We start from the raw sequence: 15,777 nt of genomic DNA, 5'->3' as shown, positions 1-15,777 counted from the left end.
TATGGTTAATTTTCTATGTCAAATTGGCTGGGCTTTGGATGCCCAGTTGTTTGGTTAAATACTAGTTTAGAAGTTACTGTGAAGGCAGACATAATTAACATTTTTTAGATATAGTTAACATTTACAATCAGTTACATTTAATTAAAGCAGATCACTCTTCATTATGCAGGTAGGCCTCAGCCAATCAACTAAAGGCCATAAGAGCAAAAACTGAGATTTCCCAGGGAAGAAGAAATTCTGCCTCAAAATTGTAACACAGAAATCCTGCCTCCATTCCAGTCTGCTGGCCGGCCCTACAGATTTTGGACTTCTTAGCCCCAACAGTCACGTAAGCTAATTCATTTCCTTTAACTCTCCATCGATCAATCGATGGATAGATAGACGCATAGGTTCTGTTTCTTGGAGCACATGATTAGGTCACATTTAATTTTGTTTTAAAATTAACCAATTCCATTTATCTCAATTATGTATTTCTTTCCTCAATAGAAAGACACACCCGCACCCCTTACCCAAGCCCTAGGCCACAGAATAAGTCAAGAATTCCAGCGGGCTGGGAAATTGTGCCTGTCTTCTGAAATGCTCCATTCTCCGCATCACGGGGTCTCCATGAAAACAGGCTCTTAATCAGGTACTTCAGCGATCCTGAGCAGCCTCTGCTCTCTCCCAGTCATGCTCTGGTGGCGAGGAACCTGCTGCTGTGGCAGTACCTCCTGGGGTACAGGGAAGGGCTGGAATCGATCTCTCATAGCACACCATTGTCAGTCAGAGCCTCAAAACCATAATCCATTGTCTACCAAGAGGTGTTCTCATGCCATCCACATCCTGTGTCTTCTTCTAATGATGCTGCTGGCCCTGGCCACCACTCTAGACTGTCCTTCTCCTTAAAGTGAGTTTTCTCTTGAGGTCTTCATTTATAAACAGCTGTCTTTAATCACGATCACTTTAATCCATCAAATGTGTTATAGAACATGGAACCTCAAACGGAAACGTGTCAGTTCCCTTCCACCAAGAACCCTTCTTGGTTTCTATCCAAATTTGCATCACTTCTGCATCACTAAAAGGTACCACCAAAGTTGGTTATTTCCAAACAAAGAGGTGAGCTCCAAAATATATTATGGCTTCAACCTCTAGTACTAGAAGCCACCAATAACTTCATAAAGGCAGATTTTCAGTTTGAATATCATGCATGATACTTCCCCGGTTACTTCTCAGGAAATAGATCTTAAATAAGTCAGTGCATTGACAAACCAGTTCCTCTTTGCCTCAAATATCCTGTCTTTTCCTCTCACTTTGGGAGAAATAAGATCAGGAATTTCTCCTATGTCTGAGGACTGTATTTTATGGTATTTACATCTAATAAAAGTAAGTTGCCATCTCACATTGGACCTATAGATGTTGAGTTGTATGTGTTCAAGGCCTTTTGGAAACCAGGGTAGGAAATCCATACTTAACTTGATAAACAATGGGGAGCCAATGAACCTGGGTACTTAATTTCAAAATAATAAAAGACTAATTCTCTGCTTTATCAAGACTACAAATTCAGCATATTATATACGGAGGATTTTTTAGAGCAAGGGATAGCTCTGTTAATTTTTTTTTTTCTTTTACAAGATGCTGCTAGTAAGCCTTTTATGCCTGCAAGGCAGGATCAGGGTTTCTATAAACTCCTGTAAAAAACTGGTCCAGATTGGAGAATTTTCAAATGTTTCTCATTTTTGCAAATCACTTTTCAAAAAAGAAAGCATTTGCATATTCAAGGTGAAATCCCATGAAAAGATGCCTCATGCCCAGTTTTATAGAGTAATTATTTCTACATTTTTGAACTGGCACCACCTTCAAAATATGTTGGCTCAAAGCACACAATAGACATAGGTATTAATTAGCAGGCTAATTATCCAGACTTCTTTACACTAATCAAGTGATGAAACAGCTTCAATCGGTTGGATTTTTCTTGAACAACTAACAGTCAAACATGAACTTGTTATGACTAGTAAATTGTACAAACACAATTTGAGACTGAGAAAGAGACTGTGCGTTCCCTGGATTCAGGCCTTTTCTCACAAAGCCAGATCCACAGCTAACTCTGCCTCCAAAGATACTTTGAAGAAAGGTTTTCTGTCTCCTTACAGCAGAAAATCGATACTGCACACTGGAGGGGAATATGGAGAGTTAAAACACCCTCTTCACACGAGTGAGTAAACACCACCCTCCATGCTTGGGATGGCGCAGCACAGAACTGCAGGCTGTAAGACAGGCTCCAAATAAAACCCTTCTCCAGCACTGAACACTCAGCCCCAGAGCTGGCATAGCAGAGCCCTTCGCCTCATATAATTTCACTCCTGCGCAACTGCAGATCTGTGTGCGCCTGCAAAATTGCATAATTTGTCACTTACCCAGCTGTTATTCCAGCAAACCTATTGTTTGCACACCGATTTGCCTGCCTGCCTAATAAATCCATAGGAAGGGAGGAGAGAGAGAGGGAAAGTTTTCAGCATCACACTGTGTTCTCCGTGTCTCCTTCACCTCAAGCTGCATTTAGAGAAAATCACAGGTCTCAAAGCTTCAATGAATAGAAGCTTTGTGTAGGTCCTCCTCTCCCCAGGCTTCACCACTTTCTGAAAAATAGATGCATGTTTTTCACATCCTTTGTGTCTTAACCTGCTTACATCTGCCTCTCCTCAGGTCTGAAACAAAGCTTCCTTTCCTCTTGGCTTCTCCCTTGCTGCTCTTACATTTTTCCTGAGATGTCCTGGTATTTCTGGTTTCTCCCCACATTGAGTCAGATCTGAGCATGGGTTGCAGAAAGCGTCTACAGTCATCACCAAATACTAAAGGTAGGCAGGCTCTGCCTACCTTTTGTATTTGGAAAAGACAGCTTTTCACAGCCCACATCCTCAGGCTAGTATTTTTCCACTATAATGATGATAAAAGATAAGGCATTGTTCAAATGTTCTGATGCTGAGAACAGTCTAAAAGCAGGGCTTTGAACACACAAAACATTGCTAGTTCCCAGGGACAAAATTCACATCTTTTTTGTATGTCACCACAAAGCTCTTCAACACCCCTGTAGAATGGAGCCCTAATTACTCATGACACTCCAGAGGAGCTGTGAGAAGCACAGAAGCAAGCTGGTGCTGATGATGAGGAACTGGGGTACCGTGGCCTGAGTGAGTCAGAAGTCAAGAGAAGCTGCTGTGGCCTTTCCTCACATAAACTACCCCCAGCTCTGCTCACACAGAGCCAGTTACTTTTTCCTATTGATCTGTTCACTGTTAATTACATCACAATGTACAATAATTTCTGAACTATTAATCTTCCTAAAATCAAACTATGCATGTGCTATTTGGGCTACAGTACAGAAAGGGAAATGTCTATTATATGGGCTTATACAATAGACATGTTTTAGGAAATGTGAATGAGTGGTATTTTATAAATCAAATCAAAGCATTTGGGAGCTTTGTGATTTGAAGACATTTTACTGCATACTCATTATAAAATATATAATGTTTCTGGTAAATATGGTTTTACTCATGCATTTTTTCAAGTAGGAACATATTTTGTCATTTAAAAAAATGGTCATAGTAGTATTATCAAATAGAATTATTATTGAATAGAAAATTGTGAAAATTTTATTTATATTTCTGTCCAATCTATGGCAGTGCCTCATTAAGGCCAGATTTTGAATAATCTACAGCCAAATTCTGGAATACTCTGAGGCATAACTTCTGTATCCCACACAAGACTTTTAACAACAAAAAACATTTATTCAAGAAAAGGCAGCAAGCCTGCATCAGATTAGAACATAGCATTACACAACCATTCTTGCAAGACTGTTGCCTCTTGCCCAGAACTGCACCATTTCTTACAGCAAAAATATCAATATGAGGTGATATTGATACCTGAGATACCTGACACTCTTTTCAACCTGATCACCTGGCAATCCTTCTCTCTCTCTCTCTCTCTCTCTCTCTCATATATACATATTTCACTTTAATAATGAGTTTCTACATTTAGGGCTTCCTAAAAATGAAAGATGTTTACTTTTGAAATGGAAATGTTTTCTTAGTGAAAATATATATTTAGGTACAACCTGGATGACAACTAATTAGGTATGTTGGAAGTACCTTAGAAATTGAAGTTTGTATTATGAACCTATGATGTATGTATGCACATGTGCACACACACCTGTTTTAATTTTGCTGCAATACTCAACATAAAAAATTTCCATTCGTGACATCTAGTACATTTGCAATGTTGTGCAGCCATCACCATTATCCAGTTTCAGAAGTTTTTATCACCCTAGAAGGAAACCTATAGCCATTAAGTAGTGACTTCTTATCCTCCCCACTCCAACCTCCATCTCCTGGCAACTACTAACCTGTCTTCTGTCTCTGTGGATTTGCCTATTCTGGATATTTCCTGTCAATGGAATCATACAATGTGGTCTTTTGTGTCTGGCTTCCTTGACTTAGCACTGGCAACCCTTCTAGGTACAAATCCCCTCTAGTGAATTGCTTTGAGGTCCTCTTTCATTTCCATCCCCTCTCTTCCCTTCTCAGGCCCTCACTGCATTATTTGCGCTCTGTTCAGTGTGAAAGCACCAGTCCTACAACCGTCCACTGTAGGACTCCTTACTACAGAGTCCCACTGACAGCCCTTCTGCCACATTTCAGGCCTGACTCTGGAGCTGCCTGTGGAAGCGAAAGAACAGCAAATTGCCCTCAAACTTCTCCAAGATTTTCATATTTTAAAATAAAATGTGAGAGGCACTTTTTCCCTTCCTGACAAATGTAAGTGATAATTAACTGGTAACAGGAAATCTCCCCTGAAGCGTCACAATGTGCTTTTACTTAACAGAGCCACCCTTAGATCCGCACCACAAACTGGCTCCAAGACGAACAAAAGAGCTGGCATTGCTCACCTCAGCCTAGGTGTTCATCTGTACACACAGTACATATTGCACCCGCATTTGCTTTTTGTTAACAGAAGCAGCTTAAGGAAGAGCAGACTGTGTGGCAGAGAGTACTGGACCCCACGTGAGAAGATATTGCTGCCATTTATTAGTATTATTTTATTTATTTATTTATTTTCAGATGGAGTCTCACTTTGTCAACCAGGCTGGAGTGCAGTGGCGCGATCTGGGCTCACTGCAAGCTCTGCCTCCTGGGTTCACACCATTCTCCTGCCTCAGCCTCCCAAGTAGCTGGGACTACAGGTGCCCACAACCACGCCTGGCTAATTTTTTGTATTTTTAGTAGAGATGGGGTTTCACTGTGTTATCCAGGACGGTCTCGATCTCCTGACCTCGTGACCCACCCACCTCGGCCTCCCAAAGTGCTGGGATTACAGGCCTGAGCCACTATGCCTGGCTGACTGCTGCCACTTATTATTGATGTAACCACAGGCAAGTCTGGGAGGAACACGGGCGTTGGGTTTAAAAGGAGGGTCAGGTTGGGCACGCTGGCTCACACCTGTAATCCCAGCACTTTGGGAGGCCAATGCGGGCAGGTCACCTGTGGTAAGGAGTTCAAGACCAGTCTGGCCAACATGGTGAAACCCTGTATCTATTAAAAATTCAAAATTAGCTGGGTGTGGTGGTGCACACCTGTAATCCCAGCTACTCAGGAGGCTGAGGCAGGAGAATCACTTGAACCCAGGAGACAGAAGTTGCACTGAGCCAAGATCATGCCATTGCACTCCAGCCTGGGCAAAAAGAGTGAAACTCCATCACAAAAAAATGAATAAAAATAAATAAAAGGAGAGTAAGCCGTGGCTAACTTTACCAGGTAGTTACCAAGATAGAAGCCAAGAAAACATATACAAAAGCTCTTCGTAAACCATGACCATATTCCCCAAATGTGTCATATTATAGACTGAATCATGTCTCCTCAAAATTCATATATTGAAGCCCTTACCCTCAATATGATGGTATTTGGAGAAAGGGCCTGTAAGGAGGTGATCATTGTTAAATGAGGTTATAAGGGTGCGGCCCTCATCCAACAGGACTCGTGTCCTTATAAGAAGGATGCCTGCCCTTTCCACGTTCTCTGCCCATCCTCATCTGGAAAAATTTCAGGTATCCCTTCTTCCAGGGAGCCTTCGGTGATCCCCCTGAACTTGGTTGGAACTCCTCCTTTGGCATCTAGGGGACTATTATTATTTTTTTTTTTTTTTTTTTTTTTTTTTTTGAGGCGGAGTCTCGCTCTGTCTCCCGGACTGGAGTGCAGTGGCCGGATCTCAGCTCACTGCAAGCTCCGCCTCCCGGGTTTACGCCATTCTCCTGCCTCAGCCTCCCGAGTAGCTGGGACTACAGGCGCCCGCCACCTCGCCCAGCTAGTTTTTGTATTTTTAGTAGAGACGGGGTTTCACCGTGTTAGCCAGGATGGTCTCGATCTCCTGACCTCGTGATCCGCCCGTCTCGGCCTCCCAAAGTGCTGGGATTACAGGCTTGAGCCACCGCGCCCGGCCTAGGGGACTATTATTAATCTTATTCCACAGGTAGCACGTTGCACTGTAATAATATGATAATAGTTTGACCTCTACCTTCCTCCAGAAATGACCCTCTCCAGGGCCAGGACCACTTGACCTGCATCTCAGCCTCACCCAGGTGCAGCCAAAGAGGTGGAAATAAAATGCCTTTCATGAATTGTTTGGGCAGAATTCCTAGAAGATTACAATAGGATGAAAGTAAATAGTTTAACATTTTTAAGAGCTAAAGATCACGATTTTCTTTTCAACCACTTTAGTCAGGTATTGTCAGATGTTAGTCTGATGCTGGAGCTGGAAAAATGCAGGGAATGTTCTGGTGTAGCCCTCTTATTTGGCCACACTAAAGTCCAGAGAGGAAATGGGCATTGATGTTCATGGATACTCTCAGCATCATGCAAAGTCCCAGCAGGAAAGAATAAGCATATTTGAATATGATAATTCCAGGAGGGTGTGTTTGTTTTTGCAAAAGCACTATTTACCAAAGTAGGGCTGAGGTACAGGGGAAAGAGAAGAGATAATTCGATAACCTGAAGTGGAGCTGTTAACCATCCTAGGGCTAGGATGACCAACTTATCCCAGTTTGCCCGGGACTTCCAGTTAATTAATTAATTTATTTATTCACATCTTTTAGAGACGGGGTCTCACTCTATCGCTGAGGCTGGAGTGCAGCAGCACAATCGTAGCTCACTGTAGCCTCGGATTCCTAGGCTCAAGTGATCCTCCCACCTCAGCCTCCTGAGTAGCTGGGACTATAGGCACATGCCACCGTGACCAGCTTATTATCAAAAAGAAAAAAATTTGTAGAAATGGGGGTCTCACTCTTTTGCCCAGACAGGTCTTGAACTACTGGTCTGAAGCAATCCTCCCACCTCAGCCTCCCAAAGTGCTGGGATTATAGATGTGAGCCACTACACCTGGCTGACTTCCCAGTTTTAAAACTCAAAGTCCAAGGTCCTGGGAATAACCTTAGTTCCAGCAAACCACGATAATTGATCACCCTACCTGGGGCTGAGATAGGAAGGAAGGGGGATGGTTATTAAAACCTCAAAGGAAAGACAATCCCCTTAAAGGAAGCAGTGATCTGCATATAAGGCCACATTTAACCAAAAGGACCTCACAGCGAAGAAGTTAGAGGAAATAGAAACTTCTTCTTCCTCTAAACTCCTTCTTCTTTCTTCCTCCTTCTAAACTCCTGCTAAAGCTCCACATAGGACCCCCCACCCGCCCCTCCATGAGCCAAAGACCACCAGAAGCCTGGTCCAGAGGACAGAAAAGGGTGGAGGGTGCTCCTGGAGAAGTAAACAGAGTGTCCAGCCCAGCCACAGACACACGGAAGAGTCCAGGTGAAGACGCCCAATTTCGTGCCCAGCACAGACCTCACTAGTCATATTGCAAGTAACAAGGTGGTGTTACTCAAATCTTCAAATCCTCCCCTAAGATTTCCAATGAAAAGGGGATAGGGGAGAAGAGTGCCTTTAAGTTCTGCTTACCTCTGGCTCCCATCTCTTCTCTACAAAACACCTTGGCACCCCATAGGTGCTATCTTGGTCTGCAACACCTAGGTCCAGATGTAAGATGCAGTCCCTTCCTCAAATTCCACAAAAAAATCCACTCACAAAAGGCAATTTTTGTGTTTATCAGATCATATTGGAGATTTGAAAGGAGACCAAAGAAGAGTTCATATGGCAAAGAACTTCAAATTGAACAAGACATTCGTGTGCTTGGAAGCCCTCGGCCCCTCCACCACCCAAATGCTTCATGGACTATCTCTTGCTCTATAGACCTCTCCGAACCCAACACACATACCATGTCTTTATACCTGTCCTCTACTTGTAGTTCTCCTTTCTTGCCCTCCTTCAACACAACCAAAAATAAAATGCTTTTTTTTTTTTTTTTTTTCCTTTTTTGAGACGGAGTCTCATTCTGTCACCAGACTGGAGTGCAGTAGCATGATCTCGGCTCACTGCAACCTCCGCCTCCTAGGTTCAAGCAATTCTCCTGCCTCAGCCTCTGGAGAAGCTGGGACTACAGGCGTGTGCCACCATTCCCAGCTAATTTTTATATTTTTAGTAGACATGGGGTTTCACCATGTTGGCCAGGATGGTCTCAATCTCTTGACCTGGTGATCCACCTGCCTCCACCTCCCAAAGTGCTGGGATTACAGGCGTCAGCCACTGCACCCAGCCTAAAATACCTCTTATGCTGAGCAGTTTGCCATTTTCTTCTGGGTTTCTGCAGGACCAGTCGACACCTAAGCCTTGGAGTCTCACCATCTTCCCCAAGAGACATCCTAGAAGGCTTTGCCTACCAGAGCTAGCTCCCTCTCTGCAACGAATTCTGCTACCAGCTATTAGTTGAGAAGTTTTTCACCTCCTTTTGTACATTATTCCAGAGAAAGCAGTTGATTGTGGTATAATCCTTTGTGAAGTTTACTAATCAACTTGCATAAAAGCCTGTATCACTGGCTTTCTTGTCTCATGGAATTCAATTTCTCCTCTGAACATGTCACAGTGCATTACCCTGCTCAGAGTTAGCATATTTGAACATCTTGTAGTTGCTCAAGTAGCACAGCCATGGCATATTGAGCTCATCTTTTTCTTTCAAAGGCTGATTCCCGCAGCTTAGGCTCTTAGCTTTTTAAAATTACATTGAGATGAATCTTGCAGCATACAAGCTGTCAGTCTAAATGTAATTTTGGTTTCCAAATCCTGTAAGGTCCTGTATCTTAAACAGTTATATTCAAAACGCCATCTACATGTCTGAACCTTTTACCAACTTTACATTCGTCCTTAAATTAAGCTGAGTTGTGAACAAAAGACCAAGTCCCTTCAGAAATGTTCCAAATGCTAGGAAGAGGCTTTACTTCAAATACTGCTGGCCTTGATGTAGAAAACCAAAGGGAAGTGGATGAACCTGGCTCAGATTGCTGGGGAACTGCTGCCTGTTCATGTTGTTTCTTTTGAAGGTAATAAGAGAATGATCTCTACAGTACTCACTAACAACTTGACTTCAAGGTAGAGAAGGATCTAAGGGAGACTCCAGAGTCAAAGGGCGGGGGACAAATTAAATTGTTATTATGTTATTTAAATCATAGAGTATGGAATTTCAGGGCTTCATCATTGTTTTGCCTTAATCTAGACTTAAATGTTATATAGACACTTGCATCTCAGGACCTCCTCTTTTGCTTTTACTGTTTTATTTGCTGGATTTGGTAAATTTTAAAGATTCTTAAGAATTAAGCAAAATTGGCCGGGCGCGGTGGCTCAAGCCTGTAATCCCAGCACTTTGGGAGGCCGAGACGGGCGGATCACGAGGTCAGGAGATCGAGACCATCCTGGCTAATACGGTGAAACCCCGTCTCTACTAAAAAATACAAAAAACTAGCCGGGCGACAAGGCGGGCGCCTGTAGTCCCAGCTACTCGGGAGGCTGAGACAGGAGAATGGCGTGAACCCGGGAGGCGGAGCTTGCAGTGAGCTGAGAGCCGGCCACTGCACTCCAGCCTGGGCGGCAGAGCAAGACTCCGTCTCAAAAAAAAAAAAAAAAAAAAAGAATTAAGCAAAATTAAATTATATCTCTTTGTATCCTATTATCTATATATCTTATTGTTCAGTTGTAGAAGTACTTTGTAAGTATTTCTTTACTTTTATAAACTATATATACAGTTAGGCATAAATAAAGAAGACCCTGCTGAGATCAAAAGCCTGAACATTTAGCATTTGCTTTGTTAGGAAGTGTGTAAATGTTGGTGATTGAGCTTTAGTCACTATTGCTACTTGTAGGTGCAGGTTATAGAACCACCACTGGCAATAGCTACCATTCAAAATAATAATAATAAATGTTCTTAGTATTTAAACCCCTCTTAGTTGGGTTTTCTATTATGCCACGAACTCTACATCTTGGCAGAGATGCAGAATTGGGATCTCTGCAATTCTCTTGAGGAAAGACCTTTCCCTCATGGTCACAAGAGGGCTGCCACAGCGTCAGCCATCTCACATGGCCATAGTCAGAAGTAAGAAACAGGTGAGTAGTCAGGGAAGTTACAGAGCACGATCCTTGTACGCTTTTTCATCAATGAGAAGAAAAATCTTTCCTAGAACCTCCCCAAACCCAGTAAACCTCCTTTATCATCTCACTGGCCTGACCTAGGTCACACAGAAATATCTAGTTTCAAGAGAGGCTGGGAAGTGGATCATATTATCAGTCTGTATAGTGGCAAGCAGACCAGGAAGGAGGTTGTTAGGCAAAGCTGGGACAGTGGCTGTTCCTGAAAACCTCATGTGACCAAATGAGAACATTCACGGGAAAATTATCTAGAGCTACTGTATTTAAACTCACATCAGAGGCTCATGACTCTCTAATGATATATAAAACCAAGAACTATCCTGCATAATTTAAGTGGTGACTATAAGGAAAACCTTCCCATAAGGAATACTTCAGAAAACAGAATATAGGAGAAGATTCCAAAGAGCTTAACGTTGTCAACCAAACGATATCCCAGGCCTTCTTCCAGCATCCAGGACACCACTTACTAATAAATCACAAGTGGAGGAGTAAGAAGCAGTTCTTTCACTAAATCATAACATGCCCTGAATTAAGAATAGATTGTCCTGATGAATGTAAATTGGAAAACAAACTGATATAGTCTGAGAATCTCTTTCCAGACCTCTCCCTGCCCTCCCAATAGCTACTCCTGAGTCCACTCCCTGAGCACAAGCCCAGCAGACTTTTATGCATAAAGCAGAATTAGTCAATGCAGAAATTAAGCTACAGCTTAACAATAAGCATTTGGTGACTCGTGGAAGCACACTTCATGAGAAAAATGTCACGGACTTGGCAGATATAAATGTCTGAAAGAAAACATTCCAATAGAATGTACTGAAACACACAAAATCCAAGCAACAAGCCAGGCTTTCTGGAGGAATCCAAGCATATCCAGGGGTTGCTGGGAAAATCAGACAGATTAAAAATATATATAATACTTAAAACAGAATTCCAAATTAATGCCTCCTCATTTCTGTATGGAAATGATACATCTGGGGTTAAAGCTACCATGCTAAGCAAATTTAGATTCAGTATTCATTAAATCCTTTTTGACTGACTGGTGATAATTTTTTTTCCTACCAACAAATATCCATCAGCTTCTCTACTTGCTCATCCTGATCAGAGATAAATCCAATCAAACCCAGGTGTATAATATTTTCTTCTGCAGTTTAACAGTCACATATACTTGCTGTGCATTTAGCTTATAGACACTGAATCAGAGAAGTCACCTTATACCTGTTCTTCACTGTCTTTTCTGGACACTTGAGGGGATACAGGAAATAGAGCTAAAAAGCTAAGTATATATAAGGGAAGCTCCTTAGAGGCAGAGGCAAGCAAAGGAAAGGTCCTTGTGGAAGAGACAGTGCAGGGATCCCACCAGGGTAGGAGGTGCCACAAGTAGGCCAGCCCACAGACCCCAGGAGACTCAGAACAGAGTGCATGCATCGAGAGCCTCCAGATACCCCTGTACTCAGCTTTGCTGGGAAACTGTGACAGAGGGACTGCCTCGAACTCAGTCCAAGCTGAATGGAGACTCTAAACTGCTGTTCTCAACCACAGATGTTTTCCCCACATAGGCGATATTTGGCAATATCTGGAGAAATTTCTGCTTGCCCCAAGTGGTGCTTCCCTCTAGTGAGTAGAAGCTAGGGATGCTGCTAAACATCATACACTGCAAGGTTGCCACCCCCAAAAAGAATTAACTAGCCCCTGATGTCAAGAGTGCCCAGGCTGATAAGCCCTGCCCTAAACTATAAGACAGGAAAGCCGAGGTTGGGAAAAGGGGAAGAGCTGCATCTTACTCATTTCTTCATCAACAGCACTCAGTACTTTACATTGAGAGTAGTAAGCCAATTCTAAACCTGGCTGTACTGTTAACACATTCAAAAACCTTGAACCTGATCAAATCCCTTTATCTTACTCTGCTTCAACTTTCTCACCTGTAATGTGGGAATAACAATATCTAATACAGGTTGAGCACCCCTGATCTGAAAATCCTGTATTAGTTCGTTTTCATACCGCTATAAAGGACGGCCTGAGACTGGGTAATTTATAAAGGAAAGAGGTTTAATTGACTCACAGTTCAGTACGGCTGGGGAGGCCTCAGGAAACTTACAACCATGGTGGAAGGGGAAGCAAGGCACCTTCACAAGGTGGCAGGAAGGAGAAGAGTGCAAGCAGGGGAAATGCCAGACACTTATAAAACCATCAGATCCCGTGAGACTCACTATCATGAGAACAGTACGGGTGAAACCACTCCCTTGATCCAATTACCTCTACCTGGTCCTGCCCTTGACATGTGGGGATTATGGGGATTACAAATCAATATGAGAGTGTGGGTGGGGACACAGCCAACCCATGTCAAGCCCAAATCTAAATGTTGAAAAAATTCAAAACATTTTGAGCACTGACATGGCACTCTAAGGAGATGCTCACTGCAGCATTTCAGATTTTGGAATTTTGGATTAAGGATGCTCAATCTGAAGTAGAGTAGAGCTACCATGGCAAGATAGGTCAGTGACAGCCAGCCCTAAAAATCAAGGCTGGAGGGAGGGAAGCAGAGCTTCCTGAATGGCACCTTCGCCACCTCATAGCTTCTCCCCCATCATATCTGCCAAAGTGCCAGCATTCATTTGACATTGCCACTGTTTTCCTGTATATTTAAGAGGCGATCCACTTGTTTTATGCTTCTACATCTACTTGACAGTTGCATTTCCATGTTTTCTCACTGTTCAATTTCATTCCCTCCTCTGTAGGTTGCTGCCTGCAACTCTTATACCAGTCTTCCCTCAATATGTCCTGTTATTGGCATGTCAGAGTCAACCAGAAAATACTTAGAGCCACCCCTCTGTATATTCCCAACCCTACCATAAACACAAGGGTGTGTATGTGTGTGTGTTTTGTATGTGAAGAAACTTTATTGAGGGATTGAAAATAGTGAGATTACAATGAAACAAATGAAATCTAAAACCTGATTGCACAATACCCCAAGCACTACTTTGCCTCATAGGAGTGCACCATCTCCTAATCTTTCCCTGCTGCTCAAGATCCACTCTCCATTTTCCCCCAGACAGACATTGTGATGAACTGAATATTTGTGTGTTCCAAAAATTCATATGTTGAAGGCCTAACCCCCAGTGTGATTATACTTGGAAGTGGGGCCTTTGGCAAATAATTCATGAGGGTGGAGCTCTCATGGGATTAGTGCCCTTTTAAAAAGAGACGTGGGGGAGATTCTCACTTTCTCTGCATATGAGGATACAGCAAGAAAGCTGCCATCTGTGAACTAGGAAGAGGGCCCTCACCAAGAACCCAACCACGCTGGCACTCTTAGACTTCCAGAACAATGGGAAATAAATGTTTGTTGTCAAAGCCACCCAAATTATAGTATTGTGTTATAGCAGCCCAAGCTAACTAAACAGACAAGTTCCTCAGTTCTCCCCAGTGTAAATCTCCACCCCACTCTGCAAACAGGAGCTGGATTACATTAGAATCCATCCTGTTCCTTTTACTAAAATAATCTAAAGTCAGAATTGTTCAAACTAGGAGATCTATACAAGACCTCCACTGAGCAGGGAAGGCCTATGAGGCAGGTACCCTTTAACGTCACGGGTTGGTGGGGCACAATGTAATGTCTGGTTCTCTTCCAAGTCTGTCATTCATCCCATGCCATTATCTCTTGAACCCACTTTAGATTTCCACTCCTCATTTCACTGAACTCCCCTTGCTATGGCCATCGAGGACCTCCACTTCACCAAATTCAATGGCCAGGTTTTCAGTCTTGATTTTATTGGATCTGTCAGCATTACTTGATCCTGTTCATCACCACCTCCTTAAAACAGGTTCTTCACTTGGCTCCCGGGACATCACACCCCTTGGTTTTACTCCCGTCTCAACTGACTTCTTCTCCATGCCATTGCTGGTTCTAACTCATCTCCCAGCCTCTCAACTTTGGAGTGCCCCAGGCCTCAGTCAGAAGATCTTCTCTTTTTTCTGTCTACATCCATTTTTAAGTAAGCTCATCGATCTCAAGACTTGAGTACCAGTCTACGATTCCCAAACTTTTTTCTTCAGTCTAGAACTCTCCTATCAAATACCTCTCCTTGATAAATGACTCATGCTTTGTCATTGAAATATCTGGCTGACATCTCAAACTTATGTTTAAAACTGAACTCCTGATTACCCTTCAATAGGAACTCCAGCCTTCCAATTGCACAGACCAAAAATGTAGAAGTCATCTGTGACTCTCCCTTTCTCTCACATCCCATTCCATTTTCAGCAAATATATCCAGAATCAAACCACTTCTTGCCCCCTCCTTGTAACTTCATCCAAGCTACCATTTTTCTCCTGGATTACTGCAAGAAATTCCAAATGGCCTCCCTAGCTCATTTCCAGCATATGTGGAGAATGATTCCACTACAAAATCAGACCTTATCGCTGCTATGCTGGAATCCCTACAGTGTTCCCCCTGCCGACTCAATAAAAGCTACAGTCCATATTACATCCTCTGAAGGACCACATGCCCGGACCCTCTGTTCCTACTTGGCCTCATCTCTCACTTTTCTCCCCAGTTTCACTCTTCTCCAGCCCCTCTGGCATCCTTGTCTTTCCTGGCAATCCCCTGCCTGGAACACTCCTCCCTCTGATGTCTGAAAGGCTCAGCACTCAAACTATCCCCTCCTCACTCTTCTACTTAAAATTGAAACCTCCTCCACTCCACACTCACTTTTGCCTCTTTCTGCTTTCTCTTCATAGTAATCCTTTGCATCTGACATATTACTTATGTTAATTATTGCTTTGAACTCTCTTCTTTCTCTGGAAGAAAAAAGCTCCATGATGGTAACCTCCATGATATCTTTTTTTGTTCATTATTTTATTCCCAGCAATGACATCAATGTTTGACACATTGTAGGCACTCAGTAAATATTTATTGAATAAGTGGACTATTAGAACACACATACATATCTCCCAATGATAAACAATTCTTGAAGGGACAGTCTAATTTTTTTCTTCATTTTTAAAGGTATTTTTATAATACTTCAGTCTGATTTGTATATTTTATTTATTTATTTATTTATTTATTTATTTATTTTTGAGACAGAGTCTCACTCTGTCACCCAGGCTGGAGCGCAGTGGCCTGATCTCGGCTCACTGCCATCTCTGCCACCCAGGATCATGCAATTCTCCTGCCTCAGCCTCCTGAGTAGCTGGGATTACAGGCATGTGCCACCATGCCTGGATAAT

General features: G+C 42.7%; 1 long non-coding RNA gene across 1 annotated transcript; it reads left to right on the top strand.

Annotated features, from left to right (window-relative positions):
* Window positions 1-1,913: 1,913 nt before the first annotated feature.
* LOC117079153 lies at window positions 1,914-7,708 on the top strand. Its single transcript, XR_004435281.1, has 3 exons — window positions 1,914-2,191; window positions 4,674-4,790; window positions 7,691-7,708. It is a non-coding gene; the product is annotated as an uncharacterized LOC117079153 (long non-coding RNA).
* Window positions 7,709-15,777: the final 8,069 nt, after the last annotated feature.

Source organism: Trachypithecus francoisi, unplaced genomic scaffold, assembly GCF_009764315.1.
Source record: "Trachypithecus francoisi isolate TF-2019V2 unplaced genomic scaffold, Tfra_2.0 Lachesis_group7, whole genome shotgun sequence".
In the NCBI taxonomy this organism is placed as follows: Eukaryota; Metazoa; Chordata; class Mammalia; order Primates; family Cercopithecidae; genus Trachypithecus; species Trachypithecus francoisi.
Note: the sequence above shows the minus strand (reverse complement) of the source record. Positions and strands in the feature narration are given on the sequence as shown.